The sequence below is a fragment of the Dysidea avara genome, chromosome 6 (genome assembly GCF_963678975.1).
Source record: "Dysidea avara chromosome 6, odDysAvar1.4, whole genome shotgun sequence".
NCBI classification, from domain to species: Eukaryota; Metazoa; Porifera; class Demospongiae; order Dictyoceratida; family Dysideidae; genus Dysidea; species Dysidea avara.
Window position 1 is genome coordinate 9,528,471 of NC_089277.1, and position 22,635 is coordinate 9,551,105.

The following is a 22,635-nucleotide window of genomic DNA, read 5'->3' on the forward strand; positions in this document are numbered from 1 at the left end:
ATGGCTGTTGTATCATTTGTTAAAGTATCGTGACCTTCCAGTGAATCTCGAGTGAGGCACTAGTAGAGCTATCCTGTATATTGGAGTAGTTACCATGTCTTGTTTTCTGAGGTCAACAGATCACACAGATATCAAGGGGTTGGCCATTATGATATATCTTTGTCTAGTGAACCGATTGCTATAAGTACTGGTATCCATTCTGTACAATAGCACTGTTTAGCCTATAGCCCTTCTAATTGAGCCAATTATGCTTTGAAAACAGCTTACTATGATTTTTACCCAAGCCTATTACGCTTTCAAAATCAAAATTATGCTCTAGAAGAACTGACTATTTTATTAGAGTATATCAGTATTTCTCTTGATTGCTGCATTTAAAGTGACTGCTCTATTAGAGTGTCTTGATCTCATTTTGTGAATAATCAGCAAAGAAACGTCAAAATAATGTAAAATGTTTTCTTGATATGAAATGCAGTAATGTGTTCATGTTTTACTGGGTTTTTGGTGTGTATATTGCACCTTTTAATTTAAAATCTTGAAAATTGTCCTACAATATATGCTGGCATAATGCTTGGTGCTGGTAGACAGAACACAGACCAGGTTCGACATTCTTCAATAGTGGTAAAACTTTTCTTAATGTTAATGCTAAATTTGTTATTAGATATACCACAACTCATACTTTTTGGCACGTAAGACATTTCTATGATTCATTTTTATGGTAAGCTATAAAATTATTAGACTACTGTCCTTCCAAATTTATTGCTGGCACAGTACAGCCAAGAGTTCATAATATAAAGTAGTAAGAGAGAGTGTCAAACTACCAATATAGCCTATTCCAATAACTCTTGGTACAGCCTCACATACAGACTGCCTTCAGCAAAAGCCATTTCGCTCACATGGATGTGGAAAGACAAACAAATTTTAATACATACAAAGAGTCTGGCAGACTCCTGTAAGCGTTTGAGTGTTAATCGGATGGCTGCAAGTTCGAGGCTGCCTAGGTCCAGTCATGGATTTTTTCTCTTTTTCCACCTTTTAAAACACACTTTCTGTAACAACTTTAAACAGGCGTAAGCCTATAAAAAATAATAAAAACACGCACACTTTTTTGGAAAACAGTTTCAGGTGCATGCCCACTTTACATATTTGAAAAAAATTAATTTCAAAAGGTATAACAAAAATCAGTTCATTACACAAACAAGGAATAGTTAGATAATTTAGTAACACCATAATTTCACCTTCCTTTACTGCAAAAAGTCACCTCAAAACTTTCACATTTATAGGTATTAAATTCCTCTAAATTAATCATTATTCTGTAACTTTTACAGTAACCGCTGAAGTCTTTCTAACTTTTCAAGATTGAGGAAAGATAGATTGTTAACACCTGTAAGCGCCACAAGGCTCACATGCAATATGCTACAAAGAGGCTAGCTGTACTAATTCACCTACCAATATTATCCCCCAACCTCCCCACTACTATTTTTGCTGAGGCAATGAAGGTTAAGTGACTATTGGTGTAATATATTCACAGGGGCAGGTCTGAGAGGGATTGTTGCTGTGATGGCTGATTTTGATGACGATGGTTTGCACACTGGGAGTAGTGCCAGAGGTGGTGATCCTTGAAGGAGATGTTCCTTGCCCAATGAGGAAGGCAAGCATGTGGAAGGTAGCAGAATAACATTACTGTTGAGATGATGGCATAAGTAAGAAGTTGTGAAGTTGGTGGCAACCTATTGAGTTGAAAATGACATATCAGTGGTGTACAGGTGGTATGACATAGCCGGGTGATAGCTTTGGTGTTGATGATTTGCAATGACGATGATTATGAAGGGTTGGTTAACTGTGATAACAGCTGGTGAAACGACGTGACGTTGAGAATGCCAAACAGTGATGGCATTGTAAGTAGAATTGGAAGAATGGGAATGTTGGTGAGTAGTGATATTGTAGTCACACATGTGGTGCTCCAATTCTAGTAGCCTTGCAGAATGTGTTGCAGGAATGTAGCTGGGAAAACAGTGAATCATTGTCTGCAAAGGTTCTTGATGATGACAACACGAGTGCACTCCGACAGTATAGCTTGCTGAGCACAGCCATGATGTTGATGTCCTAAACAGTTGTAGCTCATGTCATGGTTACCAATCGTAGGTTACTGGTGTCATAGCCTTGCATTTATATGATGACTCAGACAACCCACATTATGATGATTTGGATGGCCACAAGGCCATGAACATGTGTTATTTATTTATGGTATGAAAATGTCTTTTGTTAACCCATTAGCATGTCATTAACATGCCATGGCATGGCTTCGTCACTTAGCTGGTGATAGCTTCCTAGCCAGCTGTGGATCGTGAATACACGAAGCCACAACCCACCATGTGAAGGCTGACCCAACACATCTGGCCTCCACAGAGTCTTATTGTTTTGTTTCTGCCAATTATATTGTGTGTGCACAATTATATTGTATGTGTGCAATTAAATCATTGAAACTGTCTTGGATTTGACAATTGGTTTCAGCTATGTTTTACACTTCGGCATGATTGATAGTGGAGCATTTGCCAATGTTTCTAATGATATGACTCCAACGTTTTGCATATATAGTTTCAATATTTTCTGTCATTGTTGCCATGTGTAGATTTGGAGCTACATAAAGCTTTTTATGTACTGAAACCTTCACTGAAAGCCAATCTGAAGAGCTAATGGGAAACATTGTTTCATGGTCATAATTGCATACCTTGGTTGCCACTTTTAAACACAAACTATCAGTGTATATATAGGGCTGCCAAACCTACCAGAAATAATGTGGAGGAGTATTAGAACAAAATACATGTGATAATCATGATATCTTGACAGCAATTAATTCAGCAAGTAGTAATGTTTTGAATCATGATGGCTGCTTCTGAGAATGATGCACAGATGCTGTTGTTAAAATGTTTGAAACAGAAAGAGAATGACATGCTCTTACTCATTCAGAGTAGCTCATCACTGAAGTGGAAAAGCAGTGAAATTAGTAATAGTATCTTTTGAGAGAAGCCCTTTGCAGTGTTGGGGTAACATGTTGCAAAGCGTTAAGTAATATTTGTGGTAAATATGTAACTAAGATAATGAAATATGTTAGTTATTGTAACAACAAATATTAATTAGTTTTATTACTATATACTGCATGGCCAGTAACAAAATTATAGTCCATTGTTCCACAATGGAAGACTTGGATATTAAGGATATTAAGTAATGTTATCTACTCAGAACAAAGTTAGTTTGTTGAGTTAGCTACGCCTAGACACTGGTTTAAAAGTTACAGTCCACTTAGCCACAACCAAAGACTCTATTATGCATTAAGTAATTTTATTACTATCATATGGCTCTGAATATTAAATAATTTTATTACTAATCCATGACTGTCCACTAAGTCAACAGTCTACTGAGTTACACCTAGTTACAGGTTACACCTAGTTACAGGTCACACCTAGCTACAATAAATTAACTAGCAAACAAACAAAAGTCAATGAAGGTCACCTCACCCCAACTAAGACAGTTTGCTAACCAAAAATTAAGACAGAGAGAAATATAATATTACCATATAGTTGGAAAGTTTGGTGGAGGAAACTTTGTGGAATAATATTTGCTACATAGGATTTTGGTGAGAACACAGTAGGATTTTGGTGAGAAAAAGTTCGGTGAATTTGTTACTACAGATTAATTACAACGATTTGGAGGATTTTAGTTCGCTCACTCGACAAATTTGCCAAACTTCCTTCCCACCAAACTTTTTGGCTATTATGCTATGTAGTAATAATTATATTATTGCAGTTGCTTTTTATGGATAGTAGATGGAATGTGTGACATAATTATGAATTGAAGATCCTATAAGTTTAAGTTTTCACCACTTAAAAAATAAAATCACGTTTCTAATGTGGTGTTCCCAAGAGTCTTATAATGGAAAAATTTTGCCTTTACATAATGTCTTAACTGCCTCGATCTGATGTCAGACTAGTAAGAATGTAAGTAGTATTGCACATAAAATTGTAGCACCAAACAGTGGTAGATTGTAGAGACTTTGCTTTTTTCAAATAAAAAATCTTATCTTTATAAGTATAAAATTTGGTAAACTTAGAGACATCATGAAAGCTAAAATGGCTACAGCTCTCTCAGACCCTTGCTGCTAGAGGTTAAATGTAGCATCATGTGTAGCGGTAAGCGTCATGTAAACACATCCTCTAAGCTCACGTGGATGTTAAATACACTACTAGATCACTACAGCAGTTTCCAACTGTGTTTGTGTATACGCAAAAAAAAATTCAATGGTAGTTATTGTTCAATTTTAGCTACAGGTATACCACCATAATATTACGCAAAGCACAATTTCAAATGCACGTGAAATCTGCTGTACTGCAAATGTCAGTACATTTTCATTTGGAGTGACATAACTGTGATTTGTACACGCAATAGAGTATTTGCAAGAGGTATCCTGTGACGATATATTTCAGTACTTTCGATTGTGGGTTGGAAATTTTTGCATTTGACTGTTGATTTGGCATGAATTTGGTGGCCTTACGGCCACTACAATGAGATTACTTGTTTCTCATCAACCGCCCGCACCAAAATTTTCTTTTGCCCATGCGCACTCATTATTGCATGAGATGGCAGCATGGCTTTTTTGATTGTTGTGGTAGTGGGTTTATCACGTAGAAAAGCACTATTTCCATGAAAAACTGCAATCCCATTGAGATACAGACACCATTTTAAGAGTGTTTTTTACTTCTGTGTTGATTAGAGAGCTTTCTGGAGCATCAACAACCACCAAGGCATCAACAGTGAGTGCTACAGTGTACATTAGACCATACACTAGCATTGGTATCGTGACCTGCATGCCCTATGTGCAGGGCCATCATATCTAAGAGACATAGTAGCTTTAGTGTTGCTACTTCTGCCACAAGCTTACACAGCCCCTCCCCCTAATAAGACTGACCAGCCTACATGTGCTAAGACTGCTGCTGCATGGTACATGACTCCAAGACTGGTGGAACTTTCGCAAAGGACTTGAATGCTATGTTACTGAAGTTGAAGTTTATGTGCACTTGGAATTTTACCCTCAGTGTGCACCAGTGCTTGGTGTGCATCCTGCCAATAGCCTAAAAATAAAGGATTATTATACTGGTTTTGTACAAATATGCTATGGCTTGTGCAATAATGAGATAATGAGATAACCCGCCCGCCCGCATGTGTTACTCTATGAGAAGTTGATGAGAAACAAGTTATCTCATTGTAGTGGCCTAATCTGTGACTTTTGAGTTTAACTACGGTTGCACAGTGAGTGGCTGTATGTCACTCACTTGAGCTACGGATGTACTACCTTAGATATTTTTGTGTAATGAGTGGATAAAGGGTACTCTCGCGTGGCTAGCTATAGACCGCTTGGCGCTTAGCGATTGGAAATTATTTTAGTGTGGCCATCTCAGTGCGCAGTCTCGTTCCCAGCCTCCCACGCGCTCGATCACACTAAGGTCGTCTGGTAACATTAGTCCAACTTCACGCGATCGGATGCTTGGGGGGCTGGGGACGATACTGTATAACCAAAATATTTAGAGGGGGAAATTTTTCGCTGATTTCGCGGTTTTGGGGTTATCAGCGAAAATTTTAACCTTGAAACATTTATACCTCCATATAGTCTAACACATTTTGGGAATGTTTGCAAATCCGCGAAGATTTTATATTTAGCAACATTGCCTAACCTCGAAATATTTGCTCCTTGAAATATTTAGGCTTTACGGTACTGGAAATTATATCTTGAAGCGCCTGTTCGCGCTCATAATCCCAATCGATAAGCGCCGTGCAGAGAAAAAGCGGTCTGGCCATGCACGAGAAAATCGAGTGGAGAGTTGTATAGAGATTTTTAAGAGATATGCAATAACATAGATACCATTCTAAAAATTCTGGAAGTAGCGAAACTAATAGCTATAGCTATAAATGTATTAGCTATGGGTATCGGTAGCTTTCCCACTATTTTACGCCGTCGGACACGCCCTCCTGAACCTGTATGTTATAATTCAATCGGAGAGCTGTTGTTAGCTAGCTATATATATATAGCTACAATCTTACCTTTCATTGTAGGTTACAGGCAAATCAATAATTGATCTCAATAGTCTAACATGGTCCAGTAGCGTATTCGTAAAGTTGGTGCTCCTTAAATCCGGCTGAGGTCGATACTGAACAACGACTTCCTGCGTACCCAGCTCACCAACGAACCTCCTGGTATAGTCCACGTTGTCTTGATCCTGGACTCTGATAGCTAACTCGTCGAACTGTGCATTTGTATCAGAATAGACAAATCCAACACAAAACACTCCATAGACCATTGTTAGTGCGGCCAAGAAAAGAACAGCAGCGGTTGGGGTGACGGTTTATAGTCTTGCAAGAATCTCGAACCACGTCTCTACCACTACTCGGCCATACAGTGCGTACTTAAAAGGTCCAAAAGTAGCAGCATTACCATCCTTTATAGCTTTAACAGCGTTAGCAGCTATATGCAAGTACTCCTCATCCTGCTCTTGTTCAGCCATAGCTTCGCCTGTTCACCGTCAACAACTGCAAACAAAGGATGAGTAGGGTGCGTCCGAGTAAAACCATAGATTATGTGTTGGTTAGCTACCCGAGTAATCAAATATATGAGATGGTAGATGACCTTTTCCCCGGCATGCATCACTCACTTCCTCAATAATTATTTTGATTCGCGCGCGGGCGGTTAGTACGGCCTATTATTGCTATTTGCCACTCACCTAGCTGTATTGATATGGAACTTTCTGTTATAGCTACACTGTCAGTACGCAAGCGAGTGTCTACACTGTATTTCAAATTCTTTTTATTAAAATGCAGGTTACACCATGGTGGACAACATATTACATGTACGTACCCGCAGCCAGGGAAAATATACATAGCTACACCACTTGGTTTGGTGGACTACCCTGGACAAATTTATAACACATGAATGCCTCTAGATTTCAAAAACTGAATTGACTCTTCAATCCATTCGGACTGGGAAGCGCTATTTCAACGTCGAGCAACCAAACACATCTTGAATAGTTATAATATCAGCTACAAATCCAGGTTATTAGAGCTCCATCTTCTACCATTCATGTATATCCTCGAGATTCAGGATGTTTTGTTTGCAATCAAGTCACTTAAGTCACCCACAAGAAACCGGCTTTGACATTAATAAGTACATTATACATTTACTCAGGGTCACACCAGATCCTCTACACATAATAAACTCAAACATCGTCTCCATATTACTAACTTAAATAGAAACTCTTATTTCCATCCTCTTTCTCGTTTGTGGAATGCTCTTCCTGTAATCAATACCAATGCAACCATCAAGGCTAAACTAAAGAAATTTAAGTGGAATCATTTTGTAACTCATTTTGACGATGACAATCACTGTACCTACCATTATCTATGTCCATGCAGCAAATGTCTCGCCACCATCAAACTTTCAAACACTATAGCTAAGTTATAATTAGTTAAAGTAATTATAATGTATGTATAACTTGTGTTTTTAGGCTGCAAGCACCAGTTGCTTGCAGACCCTTGGCATACTTGCCATAAAGTAATAATAAATAAATAAATTAACTACCTGGACTGAAATCCTATGTACAGCACTCTTCCACGTTCATCAAACACTCTAATTGAACGATCAGAATTTTGCCAGTACATATTAGTAGAGAAAACACAGACTAGCTACCACGCATGTTGCTGCGCTGACGTAATGAATGAAACATGAGTGTGGGATTTCTATACGGGGTACTGTAATCTTTTATTGGATGGTTTTTATTTATTTATTTCAGTAATGTACAGGACTCAGAATTGAGTATATGGTACATGTAAACATGCAAGTGATTAGTTAAATAAGTAATTTTCTAAAAGTGCTTTGAATTTGTCCAAGTCTGGTGATGTAACAATATGTTCTGGGAGGGTGTTCCAAAGTCGGATGGTGGAGGGAAAGGAGTGTAGGTACGTGTTAGTTCTGGCTGCCAGGTGTATGAATCTCACACTGTGACCGCGGGTGGTTGTAGATGATTGAATAAGATGGTCATGTGGTACTGATATAAGATTATTGATAATTTTATAAAACATAGCTATGTAACTTGGCTTGATTTCTTCTGAGCTCTAAAGTTGGCCAGTTCAGATGGTTTAACATTAATGTTACACTAGCTGTTCGGTTGAAGTTGTTATGCACAAACCTCGCTGAGCGACGTTGGGCCATTTCAATTCTATTTGTATCTCCAACTAGATGTGGAGACCAGACAGTTGAAGCATACTCAAGTGACTGTAGGGCGGATGTAAGTAGTGTAGCAAGCTGACTTGACAGACGGTTGGCACTGATTTAAGTTTCTTGATTTGCAAGAAGGCTCTAGTTGAATTGGCTTTGTTGGTTATCTTGTTAATGTGTTCAGACCATGAGAGATTGTTGGTAATAGTAACACCGAGGTATTTTGCACTGTTGCTTTGTTCAATAACTGAGTCACAGATTGAATATCTTGATGGTAGCGGATGTGTCTTACGGGTGATAGTTAAATGTATACATTTGGAAGGATTAAAACTCATTAGCCATTTCTTTGCCCATTCAGATAAGATGTCCAAGTCTCTTTGTAACATTGCTATGTCTTCAGGTGTGTGAATAATTCTATATACTAAAGTGTCATCTGCATACAGCTTAACATTGGATGAAACAGAGGAAGGGAGATCATTGATATATAGTAAGAACAAGAGAGGCCCCAGGACAGAGCCCTGGAGAACACCTGACAGTACATCAACTGAGCTACTAGTAACATTATTCAGTACAGCCTTTTGTGTTCTATTTGTGAGAAAGTCTTTGATCCATTTAAGTACCAAGTCTCGAATTCCATAATGTGCAAGTTTTACAAACAGGTGCTGATGTGGTACTTTGTCGAAGGCTTTGGAGAAGTCTAGTAATATGACATCGATTTGTTCTCCGGAGTCAATATGATGTGAAAAATCTTCAATAGTGGTGAGTAGTTGGCTTTCACATGAGTGGTGTTTTCTAAATCCATACTGGTAACTAGAGAGTATGTTGTGAGTAGAGAGATGCTTAAATATGTGACTGTAAATGACGTGTTCGAAAATCTTACAAGGGATACATGTCAGTGAGATCGGGCGGTAGTTAGATGGATTTGTGTGGTCCCCTTTCTTGAAGACAGCAGCAACCAGTGCCTTTTTCCATTCTGAGGGAACTTTATGCTGTTTCAGAGAAGCTTGGTACAATAGTGTAAGCATGGGAGTAACACTATGAGCGGTTTCTTTTAGCAGTCTGGGATAGATTCTATCTGGGCCACAGGCCTTATGCACATCTAGACCACATAGTAAGGAGGCAATTCTATTTACTGTAACATTGAGAGGATCTATGGAGGGATATGGAGAGCTATCTAAGTTTGGTAAATTGACAACATTTTCCTTAGTAAACACGGTTGAAAAGTAATTATTTAAAATATTTGCCCTAGATTCATATGAAGTATATGTTCTGTTGCTGTCCTTCAGAGTTGGTATACCAAAATTCTCTTGTCTTTTACTTTTAATGTAAGACCATAGTCTCTTGTGATTGGTATCATAGTCAGGGTTGGTGAGTTGCTGGAGATAACGATTGTGTGCTTTGCGGCATTCTTTCTGAGATAGTGTTTTAAGGGAACGATAGGCTGACCAGTCCGATGCTAGACCAGTGGTACGTGCTTTGTTGTATGCTCGCTTCTTTCGATTAGAAAGGCGTTTAATATAAGCAGTGATCCAGGGGGCTTTAAAGTGGTTCTTGGAGGAGTTTGTGCTAGGAATAAAACTGAGACATTCAGAGCATATAGACTTGAAGGTTTCCCATATCACTTCAACTTTTGCTTGCAGCTATGTGGCTGATTCAAATCTCGCACAGCCAGATCTTTTTCTTCCTTTTGTCATTGCTTTTCTTTGCAACCCAATGACAATACAACAAAAGTATTTGCCAGCTATAGTCTACCCCACCATAACCTCTCTGCAAGCAATAATCTACTCAGTCATGGATTTTTTTACATCTTTAAAAGGACCAGGTGTCTTACAGACCTTAAGTACTTGTGTTGTGACGCCTTAATGACAAATATGATGACACAGAAGAGAAACTTCTGGTTGATTCTCGGTAAAGCTCCATCAAGAAAGTTTATCCTTCCAGAATGCCTTTTGCTTTTACTTTCCACCACCATATTATATTAACCTGCTTTCTTGTTTTACCATAATAGCTACTATATGTATACCCTTGTTTTGTGGCTGGAGCAGAGCGCTGTTCAACCAGAGTTTTCTCTTCATTTGGCTTGTAGCGGTCCAAGCTTGATCTCATGTCACTTATGCAATCATGTAGTATTGTCTTTGGTGCAGCAAACGTCTTTCCAATTGTCCTTCTTTGACCTCCTCAAGGTTGATGTTGTTTGTACGTCTGTCCAATGTTTAGTCTTTCCTACTTATTGTGCCTAATGTTGGCTGTAAACTTTCTCCATGCTGTTCTAAACTTCTTTTTCTGGCTATCTCTATATATGTGTACAATCAATGCACATTATGTTAGTATAATATGCAAACAGAGTATCTATGCATTGCATTGCGGGGTGTAAAAAATGCTTCACATTGCACAAAAATTGTAATAAATCTGTTGGTGTAGTTTAATTAGCTCATGCTTACTTAGTCATCTGTGATCCCCTAATTCAGACAGTAACTTAAAATTTCAAAGCATAATACATGACTGGGACTGTAAAAATAGGGTATGTGGACACAAAAAACAACCATCACATAACATGGCATACAGTATCTTCTGCATTCTGTAACATAAAGCAGAATCACCATATCAATCACCCACCCTAACACTTTTTGTACATGATTCTGTAGAGCAATTAAAATTAAAGCCAATTTAATGTCAATAAGTGTTGATGCCCATAGCATAAGGGAATTACAACTTACATCATATTTATTTTGTGAATCTACGTAAATTTTATGTGCCAAATGTCCTATTCTTGCAGGACCGGCCACATAAATGGCTGCTAGGTAAACAGCAAGACTGTAACACTTACCACATTTTTTCACTGACCATAACTCTATAATTTGTTGTTGTTGCAGGATGTGCATGGTAGCCACCTTGACATCTGCATATATAGTCTGACTGGCTATGCAGAGGCAGTTATGTTGCTGGGGTTATTATAGTGCCTTGCTGGACAGCTGAAATAACTGGATATGGTCTGCTAGATATTCCTTAGAACACTGCTTGAGATTGATCAGATAGATAGTTTTTGATTAATGATATGAAGTTATAATGAGATCTAGCTTTGCCTAGGGCATCAAGGATACTAATGCCTTAAATGACAGTGGACAAGGATTGATGTTCAACAGATCAAAAAGCAGTGGGCAGGTTTGGCAATGACAGTGGAATTTGCTATAACAGATCTACATGGATTGTTGTATTTTATTGTATTCAAGAAATTTTAGAAGCTCTAATATAGTTTTCACTTTGACATTATATGCAAATTAATTGCTAACAGTTTTTAAATATGACTGTTCTATTAGAGTAGTTAACTGTTTTATGTTGTCATTGGGCACAGTCAGCACTAGCACACTGAGAGCATGAACCTTTACTGTCTCAGTTATTACTCTAAACTTCATTCAGTAATATACCACACCATTTCCTGTCTCTTGTGGTCTGTCGTCATCAAGTCCATAAATAAATGTATGGGGACTGGTATTTCAGGCGGTAGTACGGTAACCATTGGAGTCTCTATATGCAAATGTACCAAGTGTGGATGCCATCATTAGTTGTACAGTGACATTATTGTAATCATATAAAGAAAGTCCCAATATAGCTAAGGTGTACTTTATGACCTCATATATGAGACATCCTTATTACAGTGGTCATGTCAAGCAGATACCAACCATATAGATGGCCACAAAAATGTTAACAGTGCAGCTCCAGGTATTTTACCACCAGTAAAATATGCATTGATGGCCAAGAAAAGTTCCAGATGAAAGTCTTCTGTGGTCAATCTGCTATGTGTCTTGTAAGTAAACAAAGTAATTTTAGTGAATAATGTTAATATACTGTAGATAAGTATACAAAACAGTTAGGGAAGATGTTTGCTTGTACTGCATAGATGCACACCAAAATTAAATGGTCATGGGTAATAATATATTCTGGACTGCTTCCCTGCACAATACATTATGTATATGTTAAAGCATAGCCGCGAGTGCTATATGAAAAATAAAGTACGAGGCCAAGCGCCGAGTACTTTATTTTTCATATAGCACGAGCAAGGCTATGCTTTAAATGATTTATGGAACTTTCTAGTCGTGTAGCTTCACCATACACTAGGACTCGTAATTAACAAGCGTTGCACGAACTATTAGCAGCCTGAACGCACACAAACTAGTTTAACAAAGTAACTCACGCGTATTTCACCATAGTTTGGCATAGTAGACGTTCATCGCGTCTTTTGGCAGGTTTTGCTCGCAACCCACAATCGATTCTATTGCGAGTCACATGGTGAAGTATTTCCGTGATATGGACTTGTCCGTTTACATTAACAAACGTAACAGCAACGTTACCTTCTCCCACCCATCATCGAAGCATTTAGGTATGTCTATAAAAGCAATCCAGTGGTGGAACTCATATTGGCTGGGGTGATTGATCACTCAGCGCGGCAAGGCTATCAGCCTTCACCGGCTTGGGTGATTTAGTCGTACTGGCGTGAGCGCTGTAGGCTATTAGCCTACACTAAGGCACGTGGGAAACTGTGCTTTATTGCCCACAAAGAGTGCTTTATTGAACAAATAAAGCACTCTTTGCGGTGCAATAAAGCACTCTTTGTGGTCGATGAAGCATTTGGCCGGCTGAGAGTGTACTTTATGAAATTTAAAGTACACTTTTTCCTTTGATCTCGCCCACACAAAGTTCTATAAAATAATATTATATGAAAAGAAACATAACATTTGTTTTTGATGGTTACGATTATTTCAAACAATCTATTCACAAACAGTTATTACTACAGTCTATTAAACAGTCCTAAATTATCTGCTTGCTGATTAATGCTCTCTTCAGCTAGTTTTATAAGACACAACAGTTATTAGCAAATATGCGACACATTATGTTACACTGTTGAAACCCATTTGACTGTCTTTGCTGACTATCATATATACATAACCCATCAGAAACAATTAGTGAATTTGCAAATGCTAAATATTAACCAGAGATTTCATTTAGCTCAGATACATATACGTACTTACTTAAAAATTATATTTTAAAAAACACCTCTGGAGAGGTTCCCTAAAATGATTAGAGATCTTGATTCTCTAGTACTATTAACCACCAACAAATGTGAGATGAATGTACATAGCTACATATTGTCGTAGATTAACTACCTGAGACAGCTAATAATATGTGGACAGTACGGTAGATATGATGGTATAATTATCATGAAAAAGGTATCATGCATGTCTATATTAATGTTTCACTTGGAAGTGTATAAATACTTTCATAATGTTATATTAGAGTGTTAACTGCTCTATTAATATATAATCTTGTTTAATTTCAATGGCAACAAGTACTAATAGTGTTATAAGGGATGAACTAGGTATAGGACTAAGCATTAACTTAACTATAAGTTTCAGTTACTGTAGGTTCTCTGTTAAGAAGACTAACATGTTCACAGGTGCTGGTCACATTTGAGACATGACTTGCAATACTAAAAGCCTTCTCAGATGGAAATTATGTAGCTGGGATGGCTAAGTACTTCTCAGCCAGTACACTCAGAATGGGATACCTTGCAGCAATGACACCAAGGGGTTGCTCCTTTTTTTTGTCTATAGCATCTTGGTATTGTTTCATTTCTGAATTAACTTTTTTAATAAGCTGTTATCATCTGTTCTTAGTCACCTGGGTCAGCTCTAGGAGCCTAGAACTTTCAAAGTTACAATGCTACAAAATGGCAATAGCAGAAAAATCAATTTGTACAGTGACAATATGGAAAATAAACTACAGGTGCTTAATTAAACGATTATAACTTACGAATGCAGTTCTCTACCAAGATGCAACTTACATCATCGGGTTCTCTGTGAACAAGCTAATCTATTGCTGGGTAAGTTTTGTCTTCCAAGCTTTGCTACAATCAGGGCGAAGGCAAAAATGTGAGGGAAAAAAACCCGATGGAGAACCGCTTGTTTAACATACACACTAAGGTTAGGTAGTGCACTCTTTCAATCATGTAATAGGTATAATTCCATCTTGAAACAACATCACTGATGATTAAGCTATGGGTATCATGCTTCAAAACTTCTGCTTTGTTTTCAGCTTGTAACTGGATTTGGATGAATGATGAAGTGTGATACCAGGTGACGGTAATGTGCAACAGCTCTAGAGACTATACTGGCAATGATAAAACCTTTCCACTGCTAGATTAAAGATAAGACCCAGAAAGCAATGTGTGTCCAATTGATAGAGCATGGACCTTATTAGAGCAACTATCTGTTGTGGCAAAAAAAGATGTGAAATCCAAGGTGGCAGCCAAGAAATGGCTGTGATGGTAGGTTAATGGCAAAAATTTAATAATGACAATTCAAATGAATTTGGTGGTGAATCCTAGTGGAGGAGGCAACGCAAATTCACCTGAATTGTCATTATTAAAATTTTTGCCATTAACCTACCATCACAGCCATTTCTTGGCTGCCACCTTTGATTTCACATCTTTTTTCACTCAGGAGGCCGCACCCTTTTTTTACAGCTTGGCTGTTTTTGATTAGATTATACTTACAGTAACTTTGAAATTTATTAGGAACCATGCATGCATTTAATAGCACTTGAGGTTCTTTTAGAAATAAATGTAGTGTATTGCGACTGCACAACTATCTGATACAGATACGTGTGCTCTTTCAGGTGTATTGCACATCCACATGGGCATAGTATTGATTCACTACACAAGTATATAGAAAAAAAAACTTTTTTGTAACACAATTATGACTGGTGAACCAACACATACCGCATCAAAAGAAAGAATGGTGCCACAATTAGGTAGTGTTTTTGTTTGAACGCATGTCCCAACTATCAATTATAAAATAAATAGATAAATAGAAAAGTGAATTAGCCATTATGCTCTGTTCTCATCTATGTCCTGCCTGTTACACAGCATTACATAATAAATTATAAACCCAGTCACTATGGAAAATACAGACAATTTTCATTTACTGTAAGAATGTAGGAAAACCATCATGTTTTAGCTACTGCTAATTGACATCTTGCACTGTCAGCAAGAAGCAATGGGACATAAAGGAGGACAAAGGTCATTTAAAAGAAACTATGGTGCTAAAAGTAATGGTTTTGACTGAACGTTCACCCCAACTACCAATTACTGACTCAAGAAGTGAAGTGCCCATTGTGCTGAAGTGAAGTGCCCATTAAGCACATAACTGTTAGGTTATGTGCTTAATCTGCATGTTTTAACTGTTTGGATTGGGCCTTTATAAGAGAAAGGCCTTGCAAAAATTTTATGGTTAAACTAGTTAGGAACTGTAAGAGCTGTTCATTGAAGTTTGTACACTTCTTATATACCCTCTCATACGCAATTTGATTGTGGGTTTTAGTTATCATTATAAATTGTACAAAGTGTGTATTAATGTTGTCTACTATGGTATGTTATCCTTCACCCAGCTCCTGTGATAGTCAGTAATATCAAACAGGTGAACATGTTCCTTAAATCCCTGATACTGACTGCAAATGACCTGACTGCTCTATTAGAGTATTTGAGCGTTCTATTAGAGTATATCGATCTTTTAGAAGCTTTTCAGCCTCTTCTCAGCCAGCACTTTGCAGCACTCCTATAATAAAGCCAGCTATACATCATTCTTATACCCCTTTCATATGGTCACTTTAAACCAGGTTGAACCCACATTCAACCCGGGTTAATGCGTTCATATGACCACCATAACCAGGTTGAACCCAGAAGTCATAACCGAGTTCAACCCTACAAAGGAGTAGGGTTGAACTCGGGTTTAACTCAGTTTATGGCTTCAAAAGCAAGTTGCGGTTTTTAATGAATACATAAAATGCATAGAAGACAATTATCACTCATGATTGCATGCTTGTGAACAGAAACTGGGTTGAACCTGGGTTGAATGTGGGTTACTCAACCCGGGTTGAACCCACTTTTGGGTGGCCATATGAAAAGGGTGTAAGTAGCTTAACTTTCCTTCTAGCTATATACTCAAGAAGAGACACGCTCCTTAATTCCACCGATTATTCCTGTGGACGTCCGATAGTTCTAAAATTATTCCTGTATCAGTCCTGTTATTTCGGAATTATTCTCACAAAATTGGTGACCTATTATTCTCAAAATTATGCCGGCACATTTAGGCGCAGGCCTAAAAACAAGCGTGTCCTTTACTTCTTCACTGTCATTGTACATAGCAATATGAAGGTACACAAATTTGCAGCTTGCAGTAAAAATGTTGATAATTTGATTGTTTTTAAAAACATGAACTATCACAGGGCCCGAGGGGGGAAAATTTAGTTAGTCAGGCTGTTGAAATTATTACTAACGTACATTATATTGAAGAGTTGCTGCACAGTATGTGAAGCACACTCTGTGCATGACCATTCTAGGGGGGTCTAGGGGCATTCCCCAGGAAAATTTGAAAAATTAGATACTCAGATATGCAATTTTAGTGATATTTCACTGCTAGCTAGCTATATAAATATGCTCAAATCATCTAGCCTACCTTGAGACTTTCTATACTATATGAGGCAATGGTAGACCTCATAATACAGTGGCACAGCATGAACCTTGCTATGTATATTACGTATAAAGCTGTAGAATAATTTCAAGGGGGTCTGGCAGTGCAACCCCCAGAAGCTGCAAGATTTTAAAGGCTTGAAAATGCCTTAAAATTGATGCTAAAAGAAATCCATAGTAAAACTTGCAACTTTTCATTATTCAAATTTCACTGGGAGCCTGCATATGTTTATGAATGACAACAATAAAATGTCTACTAAACTGGTTTGAGTCTGTGATGAAGTGAGCGGATCATCACATCAATACTCTGGTGGGCAATTACGAGATCAGGTCTAGTGAAGGTTGTGTTGATGGTAGGTCTAGCACAATTTCTTTAAAGTAGCACAGTTTTGCATGGCATGCTTCATTTCATTAATCGGTTTGACTATTGCTCTTTGGCAGTCTCATTTCAATTATTTATCAACTTTAACAGAAATGCTGTTAAGCGAGAAGGATCTTTCGAAAGTACAACTTCACAGAATTGTGAAGATTTCAGCACTATTTCCCAGTAGAACTAGACTTCTGTCCTTCACAACATATAGACAAAAATTGGAGGTATCCAGTGACGATCGAAATAAATTATGGTGAAAGGTGAAAACCATCCAAGACATTTACACAACAGAAGCCAGAAGCTTAAAACACTTGTATATCAACTACAATACCTCAAGATTATTGAAATTAACTTTGGAATCACTAAACTACAAATTGACAATTTGGCTACATGGATTTAATGGAGTACTTCAATTTCTTTCAATGACAGATATACACATGCGCCGCTCAGTTTCTTGTTTTTTCTGTAGGCTCTAATATTAATGTTGGTATCACCCTCACTCTTTTAGTATATACAATAATCAGTTAAAAACCCCAGCCCTAATATTACTTGGCAAGCTGGTGACAAGTTTGATTAAACAGAGCAAACCAAAATCTGACAGAAATGCCCATTCCAAATAGCAATAGTGCCAAAATACTTTACTGCGAATTCACACAAACTTGCTACCTCAGTACCTTGAAATGCAACAAGTTCCTCTAAAAATAATTTTGAATGATATTACAGCTACGTATGTATATCTAAAGGTTTCAGTTGCATTTCTAAAGGCCTATTGATAAGACTTGATAGTGAAGCATTGCTGGAACATGATTAGCTGGACTGAATGGATGTGCAATTACCATGTTACAAAATGGAATTCCCCTTTTTGAAAGTCTGGATCTGCCAATGGGAGTGTGTTCCATTAACAACCACCACATATTACTACAATGTACACTACATAGTTTTGTATATTTAATTCCTAGTTCAGTCATACAACTGAAGTAGGAATTAAATATCAACTAGTGTAGCTGAAGGTGTAGATGACCTCTCTTGTTTCATTGCTGTTTACTTCCACGATTCCTACCCAAATATATTTTTTACACTTACACTTATCCCATTAGATTCCCTTCTTGTTGTTTGATATCTAACTGTTAGGCTTAGTGTAATGTGTGTATTAGCTGTTTGGATTAGACCTTTACAAGAGAAAGACCTTGCAAAAATTTCAGTTCACAAAGGTACACAAAAGTGACACATTGTGCAAAAGTCTACACACTTCTTATTATACCCTCTCTTACACAATTTGATTGTGGGTTTTAGTTGTCATGATTATTAACTGCACTGTCATCACTTATAAACAAAGTGTGAATTATAATGTTGTCTACTATGGTCTGTCATCCTTCACCTAGCTCCTGTAGTAGTCAGTAATATCAAAGAGGTGAATATGTTTCCTATCCAATAATTTAGTATTTGAACAACACTTCTTCATGTTGACATGCTCAACACACACTCTCACTAGGGATTGGTAATTATGTCAACTTAAGGTGGCATTGAAGTAATTGTGCAAAGCCATACAATGCCCAGTAATGCAGCACCCGGTGTGGTAACCACGATGCGGCTACTAGATTACAAGTGTGCACAGTAAGTTTGTTCACGCATGAATGGGTTGGTGTACTACACACTACAACAAGGTGTATACCTGTTCAAATTAACATAGCTACAAAATGTTATGGGTAAACTAGACTCTAGGCACCGTCAGCTTGTCAAAGTAAGAGCACAAGATCGAACAGAGTTGCAGGAGGTAATTGAAAATAAAATATCGTAACATAAAGTTTAAAATCCTTTTTATTTCTTTAGTAACTCTTACCATTGCTTCTTCAGCTACTCCTTTCAGGAGGACATCCCACCAACTTACTCCATATGGTGCTTCATGGACTACTGTTGCTAGTGAAACACCAAGCATGATATTATCTGTAACAGGGTATTTGATAAGGCAATATGGTGCTCCATTGGCTCAGTGTGAACAGGAAACGACCCACACAACTCATGACTTCTGCTCCAATTTTCTCAGCACTAGTTCAGCTTTGTGACTAACACATATCAAACATAAGCTGATTGACCCAGTGTTGTACCACTGGTGGAGCAGTAGATGTCAGAGTTGGGACAGTTTGGTGCAGAGTGAAATACTTATCAAAAACCCTGACCTGTAACACCATTTATGTACTCACCTTTAGTTGTCTCCTCCCTGTCGTTCCCTGTTATCCACTCACCATCAGTTGTCTCCTTGTCATCACCACCAGTTGTCACTTCACCACCAGTTGTGTCCTTATCATCACCATCAGTTGTCACCTCACTACCAGTTGTGTCCTTGTCATCACCACCAGTTTTATCCTTGTCATCACCACTGGTTGTTACCTCACCACCAGTTGTGTCCTTGTTGTTCCCCGTTATCCACTCACCACCAGTTGTGTCTCTGTCATCACCAGTTGTGTCAACACCTTCACTACCAAATGTATCTGCAACCAATACACTAAATGGTAAGATTATAATATTATGACAGGGTGAATGCTCACCTAAACATTAATCTCTCTTTCTTGACTAGGTCAGCATCACATGTACTCCAAAGCTGGAAGCAGAATCATTTCCTTGGAGCTTTTCAGCAGCTTTATTCAAGAGTTAACAACTCATGCCTCGTCCTATGGACACGAAGTAGAGTTCTTTGGAGAAACTCAACAACTGGGTTTATGCTCAGTGCTGAATACACGTTGTACAGGTTGCTTCAGACTTTTCAAGATGCATACATCCAAAAAACTGCAAATAAATAATGAAGGACACTATAATTATTCACAACATAGGAGCCGTATTAGGACAGATGGCTACAGGGGATGGAGGTGCCCAATTGGAAGAACAGCTAATGAACTTTGATATACCCTCACTGTCACAACATACCTTTGCTTAACTTGAGAAATTGATTGGTACAGCACTAGGTGTACTGGTTACCAGATAGTTACTTGAGGCTGGTAAGGAAGAGTTGGACTATGCTGTACGTAACAACATCAAGTATCATGCCAGCATGTACGATAGTGGTTGATGGAGACTGGAGCATGAGGAGCCAAAAGCATTCTTATAACGCTAACTCAGGAGTGAGTGTAACTTTTGGGGCTCACACTGATGCATGAAATCAGCATTTAAAACAGCGTTTTCTTGGTTGCTGTAAAATACATACTTGTCTGTCGCACTCCCGTACTGGGCTGCACGACACACTATCGTGTGTCTTTATACAGGTCAGTCATGGGATGTATTGTCAGTCATAATCTCCTAGCTATCAAACAACAAGGAGGGAATCTAATGGGGTAAGTGTAACAGAAAAATATATTTGAGTAGGGATCATAGAAATAAAAAGCAATGAAACAAGAGAGGTAATCTACACCTACAGCTATACTAGTGGATATTTAATTCCCACTTCTGAACTAGGAATTAAATGTACAAAACTGTGTAGTGTACATTGTGGTAATATGTGGTGGTTGTTAATGAAACACACACCCATGGGGTTCTCCAGGGTCAGATCCAGACTTGCAGAAAGGGGAATTCCTCTTTGAAACATGGTAATTGCAGTTTCATTCCAGCTATCTAATAATCATTTTGCAGCAATGCAATCTTACCATTATGCTTTTAAAACGTTCATGTAGCTCTATTATCTTTAGAGGAACATTTATTACATATCGAGGTGCTGGAATAACAAATTTGTGTGATTTTGCAGTAAAGTACTTAAATGAAACGTTAATGCATTTTCTAACAACATTTATTACCAAATTAGGCAAATTTCCTGTGGGGGAATCTCCCAGACTCCCCTAGATGGAGCATGTAAAGGCATGCTAAGTGTGCACACAAGTTGTATCAACCAGTTAACATCCTTATTAGCCACCTCACTTAAATTCTGTTGCAATACTCCCCTGGTCAACATAATTGTGTTGTCTACAAAAATAACGTCAGTTCACTTAGAGGAACTGCACATAATGAGGTCATTGCCACTACAAACTACAAACAGTCACACCTTATTAGTAGGACCACAATATGAGACCAGAAAATGGTCCCAAACATGAAATGATATTATTATGGTGGCACTGAAGTAATTATGCAAAGCCTTACAAGGCTAATGGGACAGCCTGTTTGTGGTCATGTGCAAAAAAACATGGAGAACTATAGAACAAAGCGAAGCGCTATGAAGACTTGAAAGAATCAGCTCTATTCGGTCTACTATTGTTGATACAAGTAACATTATTCACGTTCTAACTTATAAATTCTGGAAAATTTGTGGTGAAAAGCAGCAGTTGTCATCGCGTGATCACTTCTTTACGAAGCATGCCTTGGCTAGTCACAATTTGCCAGCACCATAGCCCTTCAAGATTTGGTAGAGACACTAGAGAGATGCATCTTTAAAATTCTATGGAACAATTTTTTTGAGATTTTCACTTGACAGGCTGGTTAGCTCATGTTGAAGGACATGGGTGAGCGTTTTAGCAACTTTCTGCATCCTTATTGATAAAAAGGAATCCATGGAGTTGTCTACGTAGAGAGAAACCATAACAGCCAAAGTAGTGTAGCGCTAGGTTGCGTCTTAGGAGAGTTATTTTAAAATTGGCTTGTAATTTCAGAGCTTCATAGATATGAAATTAAAGTGGGCGGTTGCATGAAATTTGGTATGGTTAACTGCAACACTACAGACTACCTTAAAATGTAGACTGCATGGTTTCAAGTAAAGTTCTCCATCACCCTGAAATAGCTTTTAAAGTGCGTGGGTTAATTTTAATTGCAAATATGGACATTTGTATGGCTTCACATGATTACTTCAGCATCTTGAATCACCTTAAAGAGGTTTAAACAGGTTATGAATATGACTTACTATGTTATTAATAAGTAAACCTTAGTACATATAATTAGGCCCTCCTTACATTGCAAGTAACTGTCTAGCTTGTTAACGTACAACTTGTATATGTAACACTTTCACACCTCAGATCAAAAGAGCCACCCGGGCTACATATGAAATGTAGCCGGTCTACAACTTGGCAGTGATTATATAGACGTTGATGCTGAAATCAATTGTGGGGATCAATTAATACTCATGTGATTAGGATACACGACTTGGATTTCGCTATGAAAACTACTCAGACAGAGAGCGTTTTGTTATCCTCCCCATCCTACAAGTTGAAAAACGTTGGGCTAAGGTGAAAACTAGTGCTATATCTTATTCATTCGACTGTTTCCGCACGTTTTCAAATATCCCATCACGAAGCTACCACTCTGCACGGAGTAACCACTCAAGCAAGCTTACCTGTCCAGGCCTTTAGTGAACTACGTAGTTTTCCCATAAACAATTCAATAGCACTGATTAAAACATTAAAATAGCGCAACGGAAAATCTTCGTGATATCTGTAGGATATGTCCGTTTATCATAACCGAACGTAACCAGAACGTACTAGCTGCTGACCCATAATCGAAAATTTTAGG